Source organism: Macrobrachium rosenbergii, chromosome 54, assembly GCF_040412425.1.
Source record: "Macrobrachium rosenbergii isolate ZJJX-2024 chromosome 54, ASM4041242v1, whole genome shotgun sequence".
NCBI lineage: Eukaryota > Metazoa > Arthropoda > Malacostraca > Decapoda > Palaemonidae > Macrobrachium > Macrobrachium rosenbergii.
In genome coordinates this window covers 42,003,276-42,029,056 of record NC_089794.1, presented here as the reverse complement: position 1 = coordinate 42,029,056, position 25,781 = coordinate 42,003,276, and the positions used below count along the sequence as shown (strand labels likewise).

The window sequence follows — 25,781 nt, the reverse complement described above, 5'->3', positions numbered from 1 at the left end:
ACTAAATTACAAAAATCATTGATATACTGTATATATATACTGTAGCCTTGCCCTTTACAGCACCAGGGACTTCAGCCAAAACAAGTGTACTGTTACTTTGGTTCTCAGAGTAAAGCCTTTAAGCAGTTCTGAATACCAAATATCAATCATCAGCCTTGTGTGACACACTCCTTACTTTAATACCTGCTACCATTATAAACAAATCCACTAATTAGGGTAAGATTCTTCATTTCAAGGCTGAGAAGTCTTTTAATTTCTTTATGTTTACAGTACACTGCAGTACTAAAGAAATATCAACTTTCCACTTCTAGCCACTGGCAGCCTGCATTCACAGTCCAGCCAACTCCTCAGGCTCCCAAATGAATACAGGTTGATACTGTTTTGTACGACAAACAAGACACTGCTTTTGTAAACAGAATAGACAAGGACCTCTGAACATGACTATCAAACACCCAAAGAGGCAAACTTCAAAAGGTGGAAAAGTTGGTCAGCTGACCTACCACTCAGTGACTCCTGAAAAGATAACAAACAAAATCTTGTTCTGATACATACAAACACCACATCATTTGACCAAATGATGCCAGCAGGTCCAGCATCCCCCAATTTGCTCATAGCCATTGTGTTCAGATGTGCTTCTTTATGCCCTATGTAATATTCAGCTCACTTTTAAAATTATTTCCTTTTTCCTATGGTGATCAGTGTGTTTTTGTGACCAATGTGATTAGCGTATAGGGAATTTCAGGGTTTTATTCCCCCCCCCCCCTAAAATCATGAAAGGGTCAGCAAAACCAGTCTCCCATAAATGTCCAGGTGTGACTAGAAAAGATAAGTAATGTGTGAACCCTCATTCTGTGTGCTCGAAATGCAGAGAACAAGATTGTTCTCAAACTTTGAGGTGTAAAGCGTGTGAATCATGGTCTGCTTCTCAGTGGGAGATATATAACAGGGGTATTAAGAAATCACACAAAGGAAAATCTACTTCCCAGGCAGTAGATAACCCTAAATCCCCTCTATTACTTGTATTCTTTCTCCCACCATCTTTGCTTCCTCTACGCTTCCTGTTACCCCAGGAAGGTATCTTCCAACTGTTCTATCCTCAGCAGAAACCTCTCATCATCCAACAAGAAATGTCAGTTCTTTCAAATTTTTTTTGGAAAAGGCAAGGTCCCTGATATGTCCAACCCAATAAAGAAAACAAGATCTACCATTCACAGACGTAAGAAGACCAGCTTCTTCTTGTCTACCCCATTTCAGGGCCCAGCAGTTACCAGAGGGGCAGGGGGAGTGGGACTCCTAGTGTATCTCCCTAACCTGTACTGGGACCCTGTGGTGTGCAACAGAAGAGTGGAAGTTCTGCCTCTTCCTCATCCAGTTTTTCTCTGCCTATGACCAAACGCCGCCATTCCCAGTCATCTCCAGATCACGCTCAAGAAGTGCGACTCAGCACATTGCTTCTCCAGAACTTGGCAAAGGCCGTCGCTCATTCCAATCATAAAGAAACCTCCTGGTCATGCTCTAGAAGTGTGATTCAGCACAGTAATCCCGGTCATCCTCTAGAAGTGCGGTTCGCCACAGTACCTCTCTTAATTATAAATATCAAGGAAAGAGTAGTCAGCCAGTGCTTCGCACATTCAGGCACCAAGCTGTCACTCCGTCCTGTACGGTCACTGCCTCTTGACTTAACAACTGCCAGGGGACTTTATTGAAGCTAATTGAGAAGACAGCTTCTCAGGATTCCTGGGCCGTAAACAAGGACTTCTTCCCTCCGTCCAGAAAAGCCTAAAACGTGACCAAGAATGTAGCAAATGTTTGGGCTAATATTCTTTTGAAAAGACTAGATTCTCTCCTGTCAATAGCTCAGAAACATATTTCTTCAGACAGTTGGTCAAATCTCACAATAGTCCTTTGTCAGGAATGTCTGGATATTTTCTTGAAGATTTACTAGACCAGGCGATTTCAGACAGAAAAGATGCTAAATATTTCATCCCCCCCCTTCATCAACCAGGCCATCATCCATTAGACAATCCTTCACTCCTAACATCAGAGGTAAACAGACCAGATCTTCAGTACAACCTTTTCATCAAAGCTTTTGACAGGGTCCCCAATCCAGGGGTAGACAAACAGCCGAAGGTAGACAATAATACCGTTCCTCCACTCCCTCCAGGTACAGAAAATGCAAGCCTGTGCCATCAAGAGGATCCACCAATGAAGGAGGTTTCTTACCCATCTTCAGACGAGAGAGGGGCTTTTTAAGAAACAAGTGGAAAGAGCGGCAGAAAGCCAGCAAAACTTTGGCCTGTATAATGTTGAAGAAAGGGTATGTTCTGCCTCTCCAATAGAAACCTCTTTTGTCACCCTTTGCTCTCGAGTTTCCCTCCTACTGCAAAAACTCCCCCAAGCATAAGGCCCTTCAACAAGAGGTTCGGAGCAAGTTGGACAAGGGGGCAATGGAAATAGTGACGACACTGTCGCCAGGTTTTTACAGCTGCCTTGTTCTGTGGAACAGAAGGCATCAGGGGGTTGGAGGCCAATGATATACCTTTCATCCCTGAAAAAGTTTGTCTGGTTAACCCCGTTAAGGTAGAGCCACCAAGGTCTGTTCTGGCGGCAATCAGGCAGGGAGATTTCATGATCTCCTTGGATCTTCAAGATGCTTACCTCCAAATCCCAATTCATCCTTCCTCCAGAAATTCCTCCAATTTGTCTCCAGGAAGAAAACTTAACAATTCAGGGCCCTTTGCTTTGGATTAGCGATAGCCCCCCCCCCCAATCTTTACCAGAGTTTTTCAACTAATTTCAGAATGGGCCCAAAGGAGAGGTATCCCTCTTTGCAGGTATCTGGATGGCTCATTCTGTCACCTTCTGCAGCCCAAGCCAAAAAAAAGGACATGGACTCAATCTTAGAAATGTGCAAGACCCTGGGAATTCTGAAATTCAAGAAATCTGATTTAGTTCCAACTCAGAAAATCAAGTACTTAGAATGAAGATAGATACCCAGATTTTGAAGGCTTTCCCATCACAAGAAAGATTAGAGTTTATAGATGTTTAGAAAAGGTTCCTTTCCAGGCTTATACAACCAATAAAGAATTGGCAGATCCTAATTTGACACCTAGTGTCTGGAGAAACTGGTCCCAAGAGGCAGAGTTCGTATACACTCCATACAATGGAAATTAAAGGAAGAGAGCCAAACGCACAAGATTTTAGACCTGATTGCAGTAACAAAGGAGAACAGAAGAGATTTGCAAAGGTGAAGAAATCCAAAGAATAATCTGCAAGGAATAAAGTTGGGCCAGTTAGCTCCGGAGATGCTTGTTTTCTTAGATGTGTCTTGGACAGGTTGGGGCCACACCCAAGCAAAAAGTGCGTTTCGGGCACTTGTAACAAGAAAGAACAGGAACACATCAATGTCCTGGGAATGAAGGCAGATTGATTGCCACTGCAGTATTTCCAAGAATACCTGAGAGGGAGGATAACAGTCCTAATGAACTACAACATTTCAGTTGTCACCTATTTGAACAAGGGGGGGGACGATTTCCTGTGTCTTGAACCATCTAGCAATTCGGATACACATATGGTCGGAACTCGAGGGCCTGACACTGACTGCCAGATACATCCCAGAGAACATCATCATGGCAGACACCCTGAGCAGATCAGGCCAGATAGTGGGGACGGAGTGGTTCTTTCACCAAGTCAGTAGCAAACAAATTTTTCAGGTTGTGGCCAGGCCCCACAATAGACTTATTTGTAACATCAAGGAACCACAAGTTGCCCCTGTACTGCTATCTAGTCCCATACAAGAGCGCTGTTATGCAGGACGCATTCCAACACCAGTGGAACAACTTACATGTGTATGTGTTCCCCCTTCCAGCCAAATCAGGAGGGTGATCAACAGATGCTTCGTTTCTCAAGGTCTCCGAATGACACTAGTAGCCTATGGCCTCAAGTGGAATGGTATCCAGATTTCCTCCATCTTCTCATAGACATCCCAAGACATCTTCCCATAACACCAGATCTGCTAAAACAAGAACATGATAAATTTTCTGATACAGATGAGTCTTACTCGATTGTCATAATTCAAATACACCATTTTTTTTTTTTTTTTTTTTTATTATGAGTTACTCGATTGTCATAATTCAAATGGACCAAGTTTTTGTTTTTTTAAAGAGAAATTCAAAACACATGAATAGAAAGGCAGATAACTTGTTAAGCATTATCTGATTAATTAAATTGAAACACTTGTAATGAGTAGTACTGCTCATCTCTGCCTTGAAAATAGCAGTATGGTTATTAAATATTGAAGAATTATCATTACTTTGCAAGATAAAGAACGAAGGGAACTGCGTCACTCAAGACGTGATACCCACATGACTTAGCAAATTGGGTACATAAACACACACACAACAGTAACAATTTTACTTCTACAAATACTACACTTGGACTAATACAAAATAAGCACAGGTTGAACAGAATCTCATTTTGAGCAACATTTACAGAAAAAACACTGAAAACACAGATAAAAATTCTACAGAAAAGGGCTCAAAATATTTCACTCGAGCAATTCGACTTCAGTGGAATTGAAGATTTTCCAGTCACCCGGTGACGTATACAAAGACTGTGTCTTCTATGGAACCTCTTACCCTCAACTTACAAACTTGTCCTGAATAGTAGGAACACGGAATCACAGTGTACTTGTTTAAGCTATGTCATAAGAAAATGGCAATCAGAATAGTCGGAATATACAGACATTCTCTCTAGACCACATGGAGAGGGAATTTGAAAATTCCATAGGAACAGAAATTGGAATTTTTGTTCATTATCATAGGATTAGTTCAATATTTGGACGATGATCAGCGATGAAAGCCAGAAAGAACACATGCTTTCTAGCCATGAACCTAGCAACCTGATCCCATACTTAAACCCTTGTAGACTTGCAATGGACAGAATCAGCAAATCTTTGTTTCATGAAAGTGCTATAGACCACAATCCTTAAGTCATTACTGATTAAAAAATAATTCTAACTAAGGATACAACTGTACAGTACATAAGCAACTCACGAAGCTGCTTATGACACAAAATGCTGGCCAGAACTGTCCATTAAAGTCCTACCCAACAGAAAATATCGATTATTATAAAAGGCCTATGCAAAAAAAAAAAACCACAGAGAGCTATAATGTCATTCATTCCAAAAGGTCAAATGGCAAGCAAAATCATGACACTGAAGGCTTGACCTATGATACTACAAGACCCAAATGATTAAAGATTTTCACAAACAACTGCTGTTAATGGTTTCTAGGCTCCAAGAAGGGGGTCGAGTGATTAGGTGAATACCTCCACCATTCAAAAAATAAATGTGATAAAACTTGCAACAAACCTTAGTACCAACTGCAAAATGTTGCCTCATTATGAGGTCCAAATAGAAAGTTAAAGGAGTTTTATTTAATTCCTCCTTAAAAAGGATTGTAGCTCTAGTGGATACTTATGACAGTCTCTACTAAGATAAGAGCTCAAAACATGTGGTATCCTTGAGAACGGACCTACATAAAAAAGTTAAAATGATACTGTACTATGCAAAAAACCAAGGACAAGATAACATAGATATTCCAAAAACCTGTACTTGTAACACTTAACCACACTTTTGGCAAAATAACAGTGAGTGAGTAAAGGAGTCAAACCACGTAAGATTATCCCGAAGAATGCAACAGGTTTCTAGCTGGACATGTTAAACCAACATCTCTCAAGGTAAAGTTGTTAAAATGAAGTGAAAGAGACAATTACAAGTAATGATGGAAAGGCAGGGTCGGAATTTTTCTTATGGGGGTTTAGAGATTGGGCATTATCCCCTAAGGCCAGTGTGAAGTTCAAGAGGGCAGGTATGGGTATGACTGATTTATTTCTCGGAAAGCAGGTAGGCTATACATCGAGGAATGCGGGTGGAAAGGAAGTGCCCGACCTGCGGATTCCCATCTCATGCATTTGGACAAGAATTTGTTTGTTAGATGACATGAGAATAATTTGCGTTACAATAAACGTACAAAGTAGTTACATACATCGGCGGAAAAGCCGGACAATAATGCGTATGGGGAGATACATAAAAAATATGAAATAATAACGGGTATGGGGAGATACATAAAAATATGAAATAATAACGGGTAACGTACATGGCGCGATTAATGCAGAAATGAAGAGGCGTTAGATGCCTTTACACCAGAGTTAAGACAATAACGGAGAAATACTGAAATGCTACCTTGGTACAAAAACAACTATGCCCTTTTGAAGCAACACGAACGTGTTTTAATAACTTGAATGCCTAATAACTACACAAAATGACAACAAACAATTGTTACAAACACACTTCTGCCACTCATGATAGACTGTCTACAAGGATGGATGAAATAGAAAGGCTGAGCATAAAAATAATTACAACTACCAAAGTAAGTGAACAAGTAATTTTCACAATGGACTTAAAACAATAGATTTCTTCATTGACTTTAGTATGCACGTAATATTCATGGAACTGGTACTTGTATCATGCTATGAAATGTTTGAGATGATAAACAATGGTAACATGGTTTACAGACGAAGAAAATGAAAACCATATATTAGATAAAGAAAGTTGTGGAACTCAACTCGTCTAGTCGAAATCCCATAGACTTCTGTAGGAAAGAATCTGGATAATCTTAAAGATAATCTTAAAAAGTCAAAGAATGCAACGCGAGTCAAAATCTGTCTACAAAAAAGAATCGAGCCCAACTCCCAGAAAGCAATAAAGTGAAAATACATAAGCCTGTATGGCATTAAACCAAGATCGAAGCCTCTATTTGAGAACTAAATCTGAAACTGCCAGATCTGACTTGAGACAATTCTTATGAAATAGCAATATAACCTACTAAAACTGGTAAATGATATTTCTGAACAATAACCAATCAATACAAGCCAACAAGATTCAACCCTAGTCTAATATAATAATATAATATATATTTCTGGACCAGGGTCCGTGTCAGGCGGTGAAATAATCCATTCAGCACTTATTTCTAGGTATATATATATATATAATATATACATATATATATATATATATATTATATATATATATATATATATATATATATATATATATATATATATATATATATATATATATATATATATATATATATATATACAATATAAAATGAATCTACACCGACCAATAAAACCCATTATGATTCAAACTTTAATGTAAATCTTCAGCCACGTCCTGAACTTAAAGGCATCAAAATAAGCCAATATGATTCAAGTGAAAACAAACCTATCAAAACTGGTCAGTGCAATTCAGTACAAGTCTGAACCATCAGATGGGCTGAAATGAGGACTGATCAAAGTATGCCAAATCAATCAGTCAATAACATACTTTCTTTAATCAAGCTATAATACCCATAACATTCTTTAATCAAGCTATACTAAGTTAAATTAACAACTCAACAGATCACAATGCATGCATAAGAAAACTTATATCTAGGCTTCTGCATTTACGTAGTTACCACTGTATAAATACAGCTTGAACCCTTTCAGTTTCTTATCCATTTTATATATTCTACCTTCTACTGGCTATTGCAATTTGGTCATAATGCTAGTCAAGTTAGCCTTGCCCTCTTGCACAAGATCACTTCAGTTTCTCTGGATCTTGTTCAAATTAGTGTTCCAGCAAAGGTGTATCCATTTCACTCAGGTTCTGCTTAAATTTTGTAAAAATATTTTGTACGGTCTCTAACGATCTCTGGGAAAAAATTTACATTCAGTTGTTTCAGCAACCTTATGTGACAGTATGGGAAACATGTTGGATTGAAGCTCCTGTATGATAATTTCCAATTGACTTATGAAGTTGACATAATTAGGCTACACGCAAATTGAGACACTGTGTTTTGATGTCTGCAATAACTGTATTGGGAATTGTTAGGCAACATGGGTGGACCTTTCACTTATGTTATTCCTACAGTACTTTCAAAATCTCAGTAACCTAACATTTTATCTGCACTGTCCTGCTTAATGGGGGGAAAGATTAGACCAAGCAAATAAGTCAGGGATTTTTTTAAGTGCCTTTGATTACTCAATACATTCTTATACAACTTAAGAAACTTCAGTGACTTGTGCATCTTCTATTTCTAAATTCCACTGCTTATGTAAGCTTACATCCTACAAAGCAAAATGAAGAAACAATCATCCTCATAAAAAAATTAAAATTTTTTAAAACACGCTTTAATTAAAATGCACTGAAGTAAAAAATAAATATTTTGAGATACACCAGGATTTTCTTACAATTAATCATGTCTACAAAAATAAATGTGTGAGCACCAAACATGGGAAGAAGCATTACATGAAAAGAAATATATTTTTCTTTATTTCTTGTAGCGTTTCCTTCTATGTTGGCACCCACGCTTTTACTTTTGTAGACATGATTAATTTGTAAGAAAATCCTGATGCGTCTCAAAAGATTTATTTTTCACTTTTTAGTGCATTTTTATAAGTGTGTGTTTTAAAAATGTTTTACATTTTTTTACTTTATAGTTTTTAGTTTTGACAGAAATTGTGACCGATTATGTGATTGTAGCTAACGAAATTGATATCCTCTTGAGCCAAAGAAGGTTTGAAAAATCCAGTTATATACATACAATCAAAGAAGTTGTGAAAAATCCGAAGAGTTTCATAAAAATCCTGAGATACTGGGAGAGGTCACTGCTGACCTACTGATCATGTAAGGTTGTATTGTTACCGGGGGATTGAGCAACCATGCAAAATTTCTTCCATCGGACCAAGGGAACAAGTCGAAAACTGAGGTACAAGATTTGACAACAGACAGACGCAGAAGTCAAGTTAAATAAAAGCATGTAATAAAGCAGAATTCATTTTAGGACAAACATTTTGTTTTCATATGACTTGAGTGTTGGGAAACTTCTTTGAGAAATTATAAAATATATTTCACACTATATTGTTTTTGAGTAAATGTTAACTTTGCTGCACATTTCCCTTTTTAAAAATGACAAATTTTTGAAGTAATTTGTATTTTTTCCTAACTATACAAACCTGAGGTCTTTACAACAGAAATTACCTTCAGCACAGCTGGAGACTGGCTGTTTAACTTTAAACAAGGTGGTGGAGCACATTGTTGACTACCGACTACGGGTGGGAGCCCCAACCACTAGTCGGTATACACTGCACTTTGCCTTTTGGCCCTGGGAGCAGAATGAGGGGTGGCATGAGGTGAGCATATAATTGTAAAGACCTCAGGTTTGCATAGTTAGGAAAAATACAAATTAATTTATATCACAAAAGAATGTTATTCTCCAGATACAAGCAAAAGAGCAACACTAATATATACAGGTATCATGAAAACCTAACATATACAAACGAATCAGTCGAACAGCATCACAGAAGGAAGAGTGACACATCTCTCTCTCTCTCTCTCTCTCTCTCCGCAGCCAAAAGTAAAGTGCAGTGCATACCGACTGGTGGGCAGGGCTCCCACCTGTAGTCGGTAAACTACATACTCCAACACCTTGTTTAAAGTTAAACGGCCGGTCTCCAGCTGCACTGAAGGTAATTCCTGTTGTAAAGACTGATAGTTTGTACATTGTGTGGGAACAACCTCATTTTATATCCAGAAGCTAACATTTTTAATAACATGTCTACTTTATAGATTAAGGTGCTGTATACGCAAACTTCATTTTGGTGCTTGTACTCAATGTTACTGTCCTGAGTATACTTCAGTCATAAAACTCAGATATCAGCTTCTAGTTATTAGCTGTAATGTTGCTACTCATGGTATTAGCACAAGTCATGCCTCTCCACCTTTCTTCATTATCACACAGCGCTCTTGATCTTGGGTCTCCAGATTTTGGTCTTGGGTACGTTCAAATGACTTCCATTGCATTGATGCTCATCAGACTTCACAACTGGCTTGGGATGGAGTTTTAAAATTCAGTTTCTTGTGTTGGCATTATTACCAATAATGGTTATTCTTTTCTGGAGAAGTTTGTCATGCAGGTTCAGGGCTTTTCAGTTTGTTCCATAAGATAGTGCACTTATTATAACTAATACTAAAATAATAACAATTCCGAGTTGAAATAACAGTTTAGCGTCATTTGCAAGAAATCATTTCTACACACTGTGAACAAAAAGCTCTGTTTTCTTATTTCTGTACAAAGTATAATCATATGCAATTTTCGAGCCCAATACAGCTATGCTGTATTATTCAGCATCATTATTGAATATTTAAGCAGCAACTTCTTACATGGCACTCCTATTTTCACATTCATTAATGTCTTTGTGGCAAACAGAATGAATCTGCTTACATCAGACAAATCTCATATGAACCCTTGAGTTGGACGCCTTGACGAGGTGAGGGGCTAAGGGACCATGGCCTTTGGGCCCGGGTCCTGACGAATCATCCCACGTAGTTTTTGGTTTAAATGGCGTGGACATTTCCACATTCACAAAATTTTACTGCTTAGGTGAGTCTGAGAAGGGATCTTTTTGGAAGGGGTTCACATTCGAAGCTAATTGTGGGAGTTGTGGTGGTTGAGTCACCACCCGATATGGTTTGGACCTGAGAGATGGTGATGGGATTTTTCCCATGGCTATCTTGAGGGTGGAACCATCTCCGGGGATCAGCCCATTGGAATCCAGGGGGGGCTGGTTCTTGGAGGTGGGACTCCTGGCTTTCGCCCGGAAGCCCACCAGTACAGTTGGAGTGGGGAGTCCGTCCTCATTAGTAGGTGGCAGAACTCCCAGCAAGCAGACTGGCTTATACCTGGGCCACTGCAAGCATATTGGTGCTATCCTGAAAGGGTAGGGTATGGGGTGGACTGTTGGGAGTCAACTCTCACTTGTGCCATTGGTGGAGAATGTGAATACCTGACTGATCCATAATTCTTTCTTGATACTGTATCACCAAGCAGTTTTGGGTGGGTGGATGAACCAGTTTGTGTGTGGTGGTCTGATGTGTGCATGCTTGGCATCTTGGGGTCTCTTCGCAGGCTTTGGGAGTGTGGTGGGGTTGGGAAGCTGGGCAGTAGAGCTGCCCAGTTTGCCCTTTTTGATATGCTGTTGGGTTCTGTGCAGGGGCTCTTGGGTGTTGGGTTTGCACTTTTTGGACTTCTGCATGTGGAATGGTTTAAATTTATGGATTTGGCTATTAGTTCTACCTCCCCTGGATCCGACGACTTAACGGCACTGGCAAAAACTTCTGGCATGAACATGGATACGAGCTTGGCTGTTGGACAGAACCAAACACTGAGACACCAGGGTGTTAGTAAAGCTGGTGGATTTGATTCAAATAATATGGTCCTTTATTGCACTAATGTAGGCTTGTCATTAGAATTTGAATGTTTATACAGTGTAGTAAAACAATTTGGCAAAGTGGAAAGAATTAATTTAATTCTAGAAAAGATAAGCAGTCATTTTCTGCTTTTGTTAAATTTTCCTCTCCCTTGGAAGCTAGTGAGGCACAACAAAGACTCCATGGCCACAATCTAAATGACTCTGTTCTCAGCGCGAAAGTGTTTTCAGTGAAAAACTTATATGATGAGCCATTTAATTTTATTCCAAAGACTGAAAAACATGGACCAGCCCCATGTACCAGAGCTCTTCCTCCTGAAAGTGGAAATATTGAATGTATTTCATCTCAGGTTCTTTAACACTCTAAAAAGGGGTAGTTTACTCAAAAGACTTGCATGTTTTTAAAGAGGAGATTCTCAATCGATGTCCTCCTTGTGTGTCATGTACAAAAACTCAGTGGGGATGCAGCTATCCTTTTAACCTTATCATCCAATTACCTACCAGATACCATCATTGTTGGCCCATGAGAGGATGTAGATTAAAAAATATAAAAGAAATCCTGAACAGTGTTGCAAATGCTTTGAATATGGCCACATTCAAAACTCTTGCGATAACAATAAAAGATGTCCTGTGTCAGAGCTCGATAATTTTGATGATTGAGAAGCAGCCCGATACTGTTTTCAAGGTAAGGGTGATCGCACTCCAAATTCTAGGGCTTGTCCCAGATATAAAGTTGAACAAAGTGTTGGCAGTGGCTGATAACAAAAATATCAGCATTAGCGAAGCAAAGTGCACAGTAATGGGGGCAAATAAAAGTGCCAACTCTACCTATGCTTCTGTAATAAAACTTATGAAAACTTTCAGCAATGTAAGGACACCAATAACTGCGTCTGATAGTATATATCACAAACCTGCTATTTCTCAAACTATACATAATAATGAATATCTCTAAACTGGTCAAAAACTTTCGTCGGCAAGTGCTTTGCAGTCCAATACGAAAAACTGTACTTCCAAAAGCACAGAAAACTTATCTTCCAAAGTCGATATAAATATCACCTCTATGACAGCCGCCGATTCATCTCCAAAAATAAGTGTGCCAAAATCAACTAATAATTCAGGAAGATGTTCTGAAAATACTTCAAACAAAAATAAGCTAAAGGAACAATCCCAATTAGATAGAGCTAGTTCAAAGCCATCAATCATCACAGCCACAAACAAAAATAATAATACCAAGAAGCGCACAAGAATTACTTCCCCAAATAATGATAGCTTTACCATAAAAACTTCAAATGGGTTCAGTGTTTTGGAAGAGATCTCTCCTTCTAGAAAGCTGGTTCCGAAAGTAGATTCAGAACAAAAACATCTGAGTTCAATTCAGTCTTGCCACCCTAAGACAAATAGGATTAGTGGTGCACAGAATCACAGTAGTAATTCTGAACATCAGATTCATAATAAAAAATACGAAGATCAACCAAAGACCCTGAACTCCAATTCAGATGAAAAAGGATTAAGAAAACAATCTCTTATAAAGGAGAATTTCCCACTACACCCTAGGAACAGTACTTCCCCTCCAAGGAGTGGGAAGTAGTGCATTTTACCACCTTAGCATTCATGCTTGATATCATTCAGTGGAACTGTAAAGGTCTCAGAGCCCGTACAGAAACAATGTTAGGCAACGCTCCTTATAATCCTCGACTAAATTATTCAATATTTAAATCATTTTCCCCAACTGGTGATCGTGTCCATGGGGGTGCTGCAATTATTATTAAATCTCTACAGCACTCCACAACACAATTAAATACAACTCTACAAGCTGTCACTATTTCAGTCATTTTGGAAATGAGGATAACAATCTGCTCCTTATACCTTCCACCAGACCTTGCTTTTAACAATGGAGACATTCAGTCCTTAATTAATCAACTTCCAGCTCCTTTACTTCTCCTAGGTGATTTTAATGCCCACAACCTCCTTTGGGGAAGTCAGTTTTTAGATAGTAAAGGGAAATTAATCAAAGACTTTGTTGACAGGAATGATGTTACCCTATATAATAATGGGTCAATGACTTTCCACAACATTCACAATAATCATTTCTCTGCACTGGACCTTAGTATTTCTTCAACTAGTATCCACCTTGATTTTAACTGGTCTGTTAATGAAAATTTAAATGGAAGTGATCACTACCCGATCCTTTTGAAATATGCTCTGAATGCTCCATCTGAAGCTTTACCTAAGTGGAAGGTAGAGGACGAGACTGGGATAAATTCAGTAAGGGTGTCAATCTAGATAGGGAGTTTGAGTCCTTTCATTCTCATCTAGATGCCTATGATTACTTTATTGAATCTACTTTGAAGAGTGCTGAAGGCTCGATTCCAAAACAAAAGGCAAACCTCGTAGACCTGCAGTTCCCTGGTGGAATAAGACGTGGTATTCTGAGAAAAGTGACTAGGTAGTGCTACAGACGTTACAAAACTAGTGGCTCCCCTCAGTCTAAGTTAATCTACAAACGTGCTTTAGCCAAGCAGCAGCGCTTTTATAAGAAAGCCAAAAGAGAATGTTGGCTTTACTATATTTTGATGGAATAAACTCCAAGACCCCACTAAGAGTGGTGTGGCGCAAAATAAGGAAACTGAGTGGAAAATTTGTTGCGTCACCATTACCCTCATTAAAAATAAATGACTCTCTAATCACAGAGCCCAATGAAGTTGCCAATGAGCTAGGAAAACACTTTTCTAAAGTTTCCAGCCCTAAAAATTATTCTCCAGAATTTCAAAGAATTAGGAATTCTGAAATGTCCCTGAAATTTGATTCGGGAAAATCTGAACCATACAACTACAAATTTTCCCTAAGAGAACTTCGTGAGGCGCTCTCCTCAAGTGAATCCACAGCTCCAGGTGAGGATACAATCATATATGAAATGCTGAAACACCTCCCAGATGATGCCAAAGATTATAAACACAATATGGGAAACTGGAATTTTACCCAAGGACTGGAAAATATCCATAATTGTTCCTATTAAAAAGCCTAATAAAGACACTTCCCAAGCCACCAGCTATAGACCAATAGCTCTTACCAGCTGTGTATGTAAGCTGATGGAGAAAATGATAAATACTACACTAGTTTGGCACCTGGAAACCAAAGGATTACTATCGCCATTTCAATTTGGTTTCAGGAAAAACTGCTCCACCCCTGATCCCCTGCTGAGGCTGACCAACCAAATCCAGCAAGGATTCGCCAAACAGTGTCAGACCATCAGCATATTTTTTGACTTGGAGAAAGCATATGACACTACCTGAAGAACTGGCATCAAGAAACAATTGCACAAGATGGGCATATGTGGAAGAATGATCAGGTTTATATATTCCTTTTTAACAGACAGATTTTTTAAGGTAAAAGTGGGAAACTCACTCTCCCAACCTTTTAAGCAGGAGAAAGGAGCTCCCCAAGGAAGCGTTTTAAGTGTAACACTATTTTCAGTGGCATTAAATAGTGTGGTTGAAAAAATTTTGCCCCGTGTTAAATGCTCACTTTTTGTCGATGACCTTGCAATATACTGCACAGGATATGATTCCTTGTCTGTATGTAAACATTTGCACAGGTCTATTAATGCTATTACTAAGTGAGCTGATGAGAATGGTTTCAAATTCTCCTCTTCCAAAACAGTTGCAGTAAGATTCACCAGGTGTCGGCGTGTGGAAGAGGTTCCCACATTTAGTTTAAAAGGGTCCATCCTTCCTTACGAAAATGAAGTAAAATTTCTGGGGATGACTACTGACAATAAATTAACATGGGCTAGCCACATAAATGCCCTAAAGAGTAATGTTAAACAATCTATGAATATTTTAAAGGTTGTTTCTGGATTTAGTTGGGGGGCTGATAAGAAATCCCTTCTGAGGCTATATGACTCTCTGTGTCGATCTAAGCTAGACTATGGCTATCAAATTTATTCCTCAGCCGTTAAACCAAGCTAAAAGAACTGGATGTTGTACACAACACGGAGTTGACAATATGCTCAGGGGCTTTTAGAACTTCGCCGTTTCAAAGCATATATATCGACACAGATCATTTTCCCCTTGATCTAAGAAGGCAAGAGCTAGGGTTGCAATACGTGACTGGAATGAAAAGTGCTCCCAAAAATCCCTCCTTTCAAGTACTAAAGGAAACAGACCCTCGAAGTTTAACGTCCTGTAAGTAGAATATCCTGTAAATCCTCCATGGCTTATTCCAGAAGCATTAGTATGTAAGAAACTGTTTAACAAAAAGGACTGCACTGAAGAAGATATTAGGGGAAAATTCTTAGAGCACGACGTTACCCATACTAATTTTACAGATCTGTACAGATAAATCAAAGTCAGATAGTGGTGTTGGTTGCACTGTTATCCTTGGTGATACAGTGTACACAGCTAAAATACCTGACTCTGCATCAATATTTACTGCCGAATTAACAGCCGTAGTCTATGCCCTAGATTTAGTTTTTCAAAGTAGTGACTCTAATTTTGTCATATACTCAAACTCTAGAAGCATCTTAGAAGCTATTAAAAAATTTAGTAGCTTTCATCCTTTAATTCAAAAAGTTCAGGAGTGGCTTTTTCGTATATACTGTCGGCGTAAATCAGTCTCTTTTTGTTGGGTCCCTTCTCACGTGGGAATTCGCGGAAACGAGACGGCAGACAGGGAAGCAAAAGCTGCTAGTATTTTATTAGAAACCTCTTTCAGAAAAATGCCTCATACAGACCTAAAAGGTCCTATTAGATCTTATGTTTTAAGTAAATGGCAAGAAAGGTGGACTTCTCCTCTTCTTGCCAACAATAAGAAATAGAGAAATATTAGGGATAATATACTGCTGTGGTCTTCATCATTCCAACTTGACAGACAAACAGGTTATTTTAACCAGATTAAGGATTGGGCACACTTGTTTAACCCATCAGTTTATTTTAGAAGGAAGCAGCCCTCCAGAGTGTGCTTACTGTGACGAGACACTAACAGTGGAGCACATTCTGGTGGTCTGCCCCAGATATTTTAATCAAAGAGAAAGATACTTCCAGGGTAAATCCCTCTCATATTTTGGGAGATGAAGCAGATATTTCTGCTATCATCTCTTTTGTAAAGTGTATAAAATTTTTATCGATATTTAATTTTTTTCCTAATATATCTATTACATCACACAGAATTTTAATGACATTACAATTTTTTATTATGTATACATCACATCATTCACTAAACTTCATACCTTTATTTATTTGTCACATCACTTCACTTTATTTATTAATCATTTCCTTCATGAATTCATAACCTTAACATAATTTATTTTCTCTTCATTACAGTGCTGAATGGCCTTCTTGGCCTCAGTGCCTGGGCTTTTGCCCTAAATTTCAATCCATCCATCCATCATCTCATATGAGAAGGGACACAACACAGAAGTATCATCCATAGAAAAATGTACTGCACAAACCATACTCTGTACAGCCAAAGTACTAAGCCATTTAAGCCATCATTAGTTCTTCCTCACATTCACTTTGAAATGGATGAAGAAACCCTACCATCACCTAAAATACCTTTATCTTAGTGCAAACGGTTATTGACAAAGGCTTGTACGGTGCACGAGTCAGGCTCCTTAGAACGAGAGTCACATCACATGAAGGGAGCCTGAGGTCCCTGGGTGGGCAAGACCTCTCAAAGCTTCTCATCAGTAGAGATATCTTGAAGGATAGGATGAAGAATGAAGAGATATCTAGACCTTTCAGCTGCAAGACTAGGCCATGTGCAGCCCGACAGCCTTTCACTGCTGAAACGGAGAGAAGCTTCTCTCGGCGAAGAAAGACAAGACGTCTGCGACCTGCTGAACAGTAGCTCCAACCGGAGAGATACCCCGTCCACGACACCAACCACAGAAGATGGACCACTTTCCCTGGTATACCACTGTGGAGGATTGTCTAAAGTATCCAGCCATCTTCATTGCTATGAGATGACAAAAGCCTCTTGCTCTCAGGAGACGGTGGATAACTGCCAGCTTTCAAGACAGGGACTGCACTGCCAGGCGATACCACTCAACGTGGGGTTGACACAGCAGGTTGGGCCGGGGGGGATCTCTTGGCTCCTCGGAAAGGAGAACTAGCAGGTCTGGATACCAAACGGCCTGAGGCCATTTGGGAGCCACCAGAATCATCCTGAGACTTGGGGTGATCATCATTGGGCTGATCACCCTGGGAATCAGACAGAATGGAGGAATGGCGTAGACGTAGAGACTGTCCCACGGATGTTATTATTATTTTATTATTAAAGTAGTTTAACCAGACCACTGAGATGACTTTCAGCTCTCATAGGGCTGGCCCGAAGGATTAAATTAAAATACCAGGTCTAGGCTTGAGGCTTCCTTACATACATACTAAAAAGGTATATTAAAATTCAGAATATAAGTTAAATTTTCCATTTTTTTAAATTCGACAAATGCTATAAGGGTTTTCATGCTTTTATTATTTATACTGTTTTTATATTTTATTAATTAAATCACAGTTCCTAATGAACATTAAAATCGGAACGACTGAAAATGTATAAGATTCTGACAAAATTTAATTCACTGATTTATTCCCGAAAGTTGACAGTCGCTGTTGGTCATACTTTGGACACTCACATAACACATATGACATTATTATTACCTTGCACTCTAAGTACTCGGGAGCCAGGCCAAGTGGGCTGCTCATTAAGTGTCCATGTGTCAGATGAATATGGCCTATTCTGAGATGTGTTAGAATTACTTGTGCATGTCTCTCTCTCTCTCTTGATGAACTCCATTTTTTAACATTAGGTTTTACTTGTTTCAATTTATTACTTTCAGGTTCTTCATTCCATATATATTGCCATTTATTTATGATACCCACTTTTATGTGTGTTACATAATCAGTAACAAGGATATTCACAATTAACCTTGTCATGTGGGTTGCTTCTTTGGCTGCTTTGTCTGCCTCTTCATTTCCTTTGATCCCTACATGGCAGCAACATATTTCTACGTTTTTCCCATTATTATATAAGCTATGGAGAAATAATTTAATTTGTTGTACAATATTGTTTTTTGATTTGTACTTCTGAATAGAATAGCTTCTATAGCGCTTCTCGAGTCACTAAAAATCACAAAATTATTGAATGATGTTTCTTTAATTATTTCTATAGCTGATGCAATTGCTAACAATTCTGCTGTGAATACTGAAGCATTATTAGGGAGAGAGAACTGATAAGTTTTGTCTTGGGACACTGCAGCATATCCCACTCCGTGCTCTGATTTAGATCCATCGGTATACATTGCGTAATGTGGACCCTTTCAGCTTATATACTCTATTATATGTTGTCTTTGATGTTCTGGTGTATATGTGTAACTTTTTGATAAATATATCAGGTGTGTACAAATTCTCATTTTATTCATAGTCTAAGGAGGAGGCGATTTTACTATTAAAGGCACTTGTATATTTATATTCAGCAACTCAAACAGTCTTCTAGCTCTAACTGGGAAAAGTGGTGGATGGTTATTTATAAATACATCTCTTAATTCAAATTTTTTTGTTGGAGAACTACCTGTCTGAATTCTTAGAGTACTTTTCATTGTTACTAGCTCTCTATGGAGAGAGAGAGAGAGAGAGAGAGAGAGAGAGAGAGAGGTAGTTCACCACATTCAACTTGTAAAGATGACTTTGGTGATGATCTGAAGGCTCCTGAGACTATTCTAAGGCCTTCATTGTGAACAGGGTCTAACATTTTCAGCGCTGTGTCCGATGTTGAGCCATATACTTCGCTTCCATAATCAATGATAGACAGCACTATTGCTTTATACAGAACAGGAAGGATATGTCTATCAGTTCCCCAAGTAGTCTTCGATAGTTTTTTTAATTTTATTAGGTTTAAAATGCTCCTTTACATTTTGATTTTACATTTGTTATGTGGGCTCTCCAGTTCAAGTGAGTATCAAATAGTAATCCCAAAAATATTGCTGTTTGGCCAATTGGTATACTATGGTTTTTGATTTTTCAATCTATTTCTTCACTTTTTTTCCACTTTTGATTTTTATAAAACATGATTGCTTGAGTTTTGTCTATGGAAAATTTAAAGCCTACAGATGAGGCCCATTCATCTATTTTTATTATGCTTTTATTAATGATTCGTTCAGCATGTTTTATTTGAGATGCTGAATAATATATGGCAAAATCATCCATATACAGGTTACTTTTACTTCCAATACGTAGATTATTACTGATGTCATTAATTGTTAAAGTACACAGTGTGCCAGCAAGGACATTTCCCTGTGGAACACCATTTTCAAGTGGAAATGCTCTTGACAGAACATCATCAAATCTCACCTGAAAACTTCGATTTGTCAAAAAGTTTTGTATAAACCTAAGTAAATGTCCTCGGAAGTTGTTTTGTAAAGTTTTTAATACAGCATACCTCCATGCAGTATTGTATGTTTTTTCAGTGTCTAAAAAGACAGCTACAGTAATTTGTTTACATTCAAAACCTCTACGTATGTTCTTCTAAGTAAGAGAGAGAATCTAATGTAGATCTATTACATTGTGACCCGAACTGAGTGGGAGTCAAAATTTTATCTTCTCGAATGTGCCATGTTAGTCGAGCACTTACTATTTTCTCTAAGAATTTGCATAAGCAGCTTGTTAAAGAAACTGGTCTGTAATTATCTACATTACTGGAATCCTTTCCAGGTTTGGGGATAGGAATTATTATAGCTTTACGCCATTCGTCAGGAAATAAATTTCGAAGCCATAAATGATTATAAAACTCTAATGACTTTGCTAGAGGTGCTAAGTGGCAGATCATCTCAAAACATATACTGTTACCTCCAGGAGCAGATTTATTGCTGTTCGAGAGAGCATATTCCAACTCTTCCACATTAAATTTTCTCTTATAATATATATCTTCTATTGTTTCAAAATTTATTTTTATTAATTCTATATTAATTTTCTTTGTGCCGAAGTGTTCGTCTAAATTTTCATCATTACTTACATTTGCTAAGTTTTCTCCTATTATATTACTTGCTTCTTTTGGATCCACTATTCTTTCCCATCTTTTAATATGGCATGTCTACGTGGTTTAACATGGGTACCATTTGTTTTACTGAATTTTTCCCATAATTTTTGTATGGGAGTATTATTAGAGGATCTGATACGTATTGCCTTCATGAAATGATTCTTCATTGAATAACTTCCTTTTTAAATTTTGCAGATATTTTGTTGTATAGAGGTTTTAATGTATCAATTTCTAGCAATAACACAGTCATTTTTTGCAAAGTTCCTTCTAATACTGGTAATTTTTTATTTACTTTACCAAACTTTCTATTCAAATGATCTAATCGTATCCCTATTGAGTGCTTTATATATTTATATTTATTAATTCTGTTAGCTTATCAGACCACCATGGAACTTTGTGTTTTGTTGGATGGGGTTTTGATTTTGGCATTACTTTATCAGCAGCATTTTTAATGAAATCAACAAGAAATCTATTAGTTTCATATTGGTCTTTTAAATATTCAAATGGTGGGATATTCCTAGTGTGAAATTCATATCGCTCCCAATCAGCTTCATAAATGTTATATTGAGGGACATGGTTGGCAGGATTATTTTGAAATAATGAAATTAATATTGGGAAATGATCACTGGTATGCAAGTCGTCAACTGTATTCCAATCCACTCTGTCTACTATGTTTGCTGTACAAAGAGTTAAGTCAATTGAGGAAAATATTCCATGTGTTTTTGAAAAACATGTGCTGATTTCGTTATCATTTATGCAGCACATGTCGAGTGAATCTATGAATTCTTCTATTTTACTTCCTGCTCTGCTTGAGTCTATACAATTACAGTCCCACATTGGGTTGTGAGCATTAAAATCACCTATCAATGTAGGTTCCTTGGCATTATTAAGTAATTCTTCAAGTTTGTCAATGTCGTAATTTTGATTAGGTTGGTTGTATAAATTATAATTACATAATTATCATATTTTATTCAGATTTTAATACCTGATATTTGCAAGTCAGTAATGTTTACAGGTACTTTGTTATAAAATACTTTGTGTACATATATGGCTGTACCTAAATTTCCTTCTACCTCTTGTGATGTTGATGCTAAGGTATATTTACCTATGTTGATATTCTTTTGTTGACATGTAAACATATCATCATTGGTTCATATTTTTTCTTTTAATAATTGTTGTATTTCTCCTAGGTGTAATCTAGTCTGTAGACCATTTACGTTCCATTGTATAATATAGCTACTGAAAATATTTTGTTATAGCAGTCGAGTTTTACTCTCGTTTTTTTTTGTATTATCAATTTAGATTTTTTCTAATAATTTACACACGACATTCATTTGTTCTTCTTTATAATATACTAAGTGCTCAATGCACAAGCAACCTTTTTCATGGGTGCTCAAATCTGTTGTTTCTTTTTTTCTATATTTCATAAAATTTTTATAATGTTTGTTAAACCATCTTTTGTTCAATTTTTGTTATTATTGCACAATTCAAGAAAACAATCATTACATCCACATGTGTTTTTATGTACATTTCTTGTTTCATTTGCTCTTGTACCAATTATTGGTGATGGAGTAATCTCTTCCCACTTGACATAATCATTGTTATATATGGTATGTTTCTCTTCCTCTTCTTCAGTGTTTTGGATATATGCATCCACAGGTTTGACTGTTATTTTTAGGAGATAAAGGTATAATTCTTAGTTTGTTTTTGTTCTTTTTCATATCCTTTGTCTTTGGTTTAACGGATGTTGCTCTAATTATAGTTGTTTTTTCATTTTGGGTGGTGTTCTCTCCAAAGGCCTTTTTTTATCTTTAATTTCCACTCCATCATGACTTTCCTCTGTTTCTTCTGTAGTAGTATCATCATCTGGTGCTATTTGCATTAACATTTCAAATGAGTTTGATAAAATGTTACCCATATCCTTTGTGCCTGTTTCTCGATTCTTTACCATCTTAGTTTTTTCTGTAAAGCATTACTTTCTTCTTGAAATTTATGTAAGTTTCTCAGCAGGATCTTGAACTCCTCTCACTTTCAATTCTAATTTAGCCTCTCTAATAGACATCCCTGTTCTTCCTTGTAGCATTTTCAATTCCGTATTGTATACGTACAGGTAGTACATGCATTCTTTGGATCTTGCATGATGATTCTGCTCACAGTTTATACATTTTGGTTCTCTGCAATTCCACCGTGTGGCATGTTCTTCAGATCCACATTACGCACATACAGGTTCGTTTCAACAATATTTTTTTGCATGCCCATTTTTAAAGTCAAGTTAAGTATACTGTACCTTAGTTTAACCAGACCACTGAGCTGATTAACAGCTCTCCTAGGGCTGGCCCGAAGGATTAGACTTATTTTACGTGGCTAAGAACCAATTGGTTACCTAGCAACGGGACCTACAGTTTATTGTGGAATCCGAACATTATACCGAGAAATGAATTTCTATCACCAGAAATAAATTTCTCTAATTCTTCACTGGCCCGCCGGAGACTCAAACTTGGATCTAGCAGAGTGCTAGCCGAAAACTCTACCGACTCGTCCAACGAAGAACTATGCCCATATTCACCACAGTTTTGACACTGTAGTGGCTTTGGGACATAAGGCCTTATTTCTCTGTTTTTACCTAAAACTCTTATTTTGGGGGGGGGTAGGTCTTGACCCTCAAATTTTATTTTTGTGATTTCTAACATTTGCTTATTTTTTTGCTTACTCGGTATATTATATACCTCACAATCTTGGACTCTGGGATATCTTTTTTTTAAGAGAGTCCAAGAGAATATTCTTTTCGATTGGTTCGTTACTGTTCTCAGGAAGCAAAATGGTACCCTGAATGCTATTCATAGTGTCATGTTTTTTAATTTTTACATTTACATCATCAATTGTTGTTATAAACATATAGACCTCAGACTAACTCTGTTGTGGCTTCTATAAGCCACATCTTTTGTCTTATGTCCAAACGACATTTCTGCCATTGAATGTCTGTTTAATAGGTAGTTTTCTAACTTTAAGGCCAAAATTTTCCGTTGAAACCTTGACCAGCTTCCACTCACAAAGAGGGAGTCGAAGTGAGTCAAGGTTGGGTCAAGACAATATTTACTTCTTTTGGGTTTGTTTTGTACTGAAGCATAAGGTTCCAGTGTAATTACATTAGGATGCTTTTTTGATTTTTCTAAAGAAAGGTTGTCAAAGGAGGTTCCAGCGGCTGTCAACTGTGCCGAGTTGCTACCATCAAGGGCCCAGGGGTACTCAAATCCTTATAATGACTTGTTATAAAGATTGAGGAAAAAAATGTAAACCTGAAAACCTTAAAAAGATATCATCAGCCTTTCATGGAGTTTATTCTTCCACCAATGGTACAAGTGAGAACTGACTCCCAAATGTCCACCCCCTACCCTACCCCACAGGGGGATGGCACAACATGATTAGAGTGGCCCAAGTGTGAGCCAAACCCATTTGCTAGGACTGAGTATTACAAGAATACAATCGTCCCCACCCTAATCACATCATGGGCAAACTGGATAGAATGCCGAGAGTCCTATCCCCAGAACCAGAACTCCCCTGGAATCTGTGGTCCAGCCCTAATGAATAGTTCTGCCTTTGAGATATCAATCTGATATCTCTAAGGTTCAAACATTATTGGGTAGTTGATGGTCCTACCACAGTTCCCCCAGCTGTGGTATCTTTTCCTATTTATCAAAAGTGGAATATTACACAAAATTATTCCAAGCAAATATATAACAATATATGAGACTCTTGGACTCAAGCCCGAGAACAAATTCCTGGGGTTCAAGAGGCCCCCTCACCATGTCTGAAAGGGAGTAGTCTGCAGAGGAGTCGAAGATCTAGGGCGTATAGCAGACTGGGAGAGCAGGTCCTGAGTGCTCTTTTTCTGCAGGTCAGAGGCATTGTCTAAACTGTAGCCTGAGGAAAAAGATGCGTCTTGTCCAAGGGGGAGAAGAGAAGAGCTGACCTCTGAGACGGAGTGACCCCTTTTCTTAAGAACACCCATGGCATAAAGACCAGCAAGCTCCTGTGCACTGTCATGAATGCCCTTGTCAATACAGGAAAGCACTCCTAAAAGGTCCAAAGAAGAATCTTGAGGCAAGCAAGAGCAATCTCTAATCTTGCGAGCTAATGCGCCCACCGCCCATTCTAAGAATCTCATTACCTCACACACTTTAAAAATCACAATTTTTTAAACTGAATTGTATTTTTCCAAACTATACAAACCTGAAGTCCTTTACATAGGAATTACTTTCAGCGAAACTGGAAACAGCCGTTGAACTTTTGACTGCCCGGATGTAAACATGCCACTTTGCCTTTCGGCCCACATGTCAGATTGAGGGGTGGCATGAGGTGGGCATGAAATGTAATGTAAGGGATCTCAGGTTTGTATACTTAGGAAAAATACAATTTACTTTAAAAAATTGTGATTTGTTCCCACACGATATATAAACCGTCAGTCCTTTATATTAGGAAGACTCACTGTTGGAATGAGGAATCTGAGTGAGTCTCTATGAACTGACTGGAGTTTGCTACACCTTGTGTTTCCTTCCTGGTTGATAGAACAAGGAAGGGAAAACTGCCTCTGACAAATGATCAGGTTGTAAAAAAGGCGAGATCAATTGTCAGACTTCTGGGTCCCTTTGCATGAGCGAGGAAACGTCAGTTCAAGCAAAGTAGGCTAGGATGAACCTTGATAGTCAGTGACATTAAGGTAAATGCAAGCATTGGGTTTCTTATTGTTGTGATCTTCTCCCTCCCCTTGCTAGAAGAAGAAGCAGGTTTGCTTCTATGGCCCTGAAAGGAAATAGAACGGGAGCTCGAGTTGTATGCTTACCTGACTAGTGTCAGACATCATGAAAAATCCAAAGACTAGTCCAAAAAACATGCAAAACGTCGTAAACCGGTTATCAAAACTCACCTAACACTAAATTGTGTTGCAAGGCTACGAAAAGAATACTTCACCAATCGTAGACGAGAACAGACAACCAGTCAAGTATAAATTTCAAAATTCAAGCTGCTGCCAACCACAGTCCTTCAAACACAGCCGGCAGAAACAAATTGAAGCTCTTTGCTATGTTGTACCTACTCTTCCCCTGAAAGTGGGTGAGGCATATCACAATAACCAAAAAAAAAAAAAAATTAGTGTGACCCACAATTTCAAAATTTTTAAGCTTCCGGTTAAAATAAACTAATAGCTATGTAATTATTGGGTAAGTTACTTATATAAAACTTCAAAATTCAAAGAAAACTTTTTGTAATTCATATTCTTATTTTGGAAATTTTGTTATGACTGTTGAGCTTATTAGGTTTACTGTTATATGTTGTAGAGGTAGTCACAGCAAACACTCCATGCACCAAGTTAAGCACGCTGGCCCTGACGGCACTGCTAACCTTATCAACACCATGCTTTGAGTTGAGGTAAAAAAAAAATTAAT

The 25,781-nt window shown here is 38.0% G+C and overlaps 1 long non-coding RNA gene across 1 annotated transcript in view; it reads right to left on the bottom strand.

Moving 5' to 3' along the window:
- Window positions 1-757: 757 nt before the first annotated feature.
- LOC136835026 (uncharacterized) overlaps window positions 758-25,781 on the bottom strand; it is a 51,468-nt gene continuing 26,444 nt past the window's right edge. Inside the window, exon 4 of the long non-coding RNA XR_010851959.1 lies at window positions 758-4,012. This is a non-coding gene — a long non-coding RNA (uncharacterized lncRNA). The remainder of the gene's footprint in view (window positions 4,013-25,781) is intronic.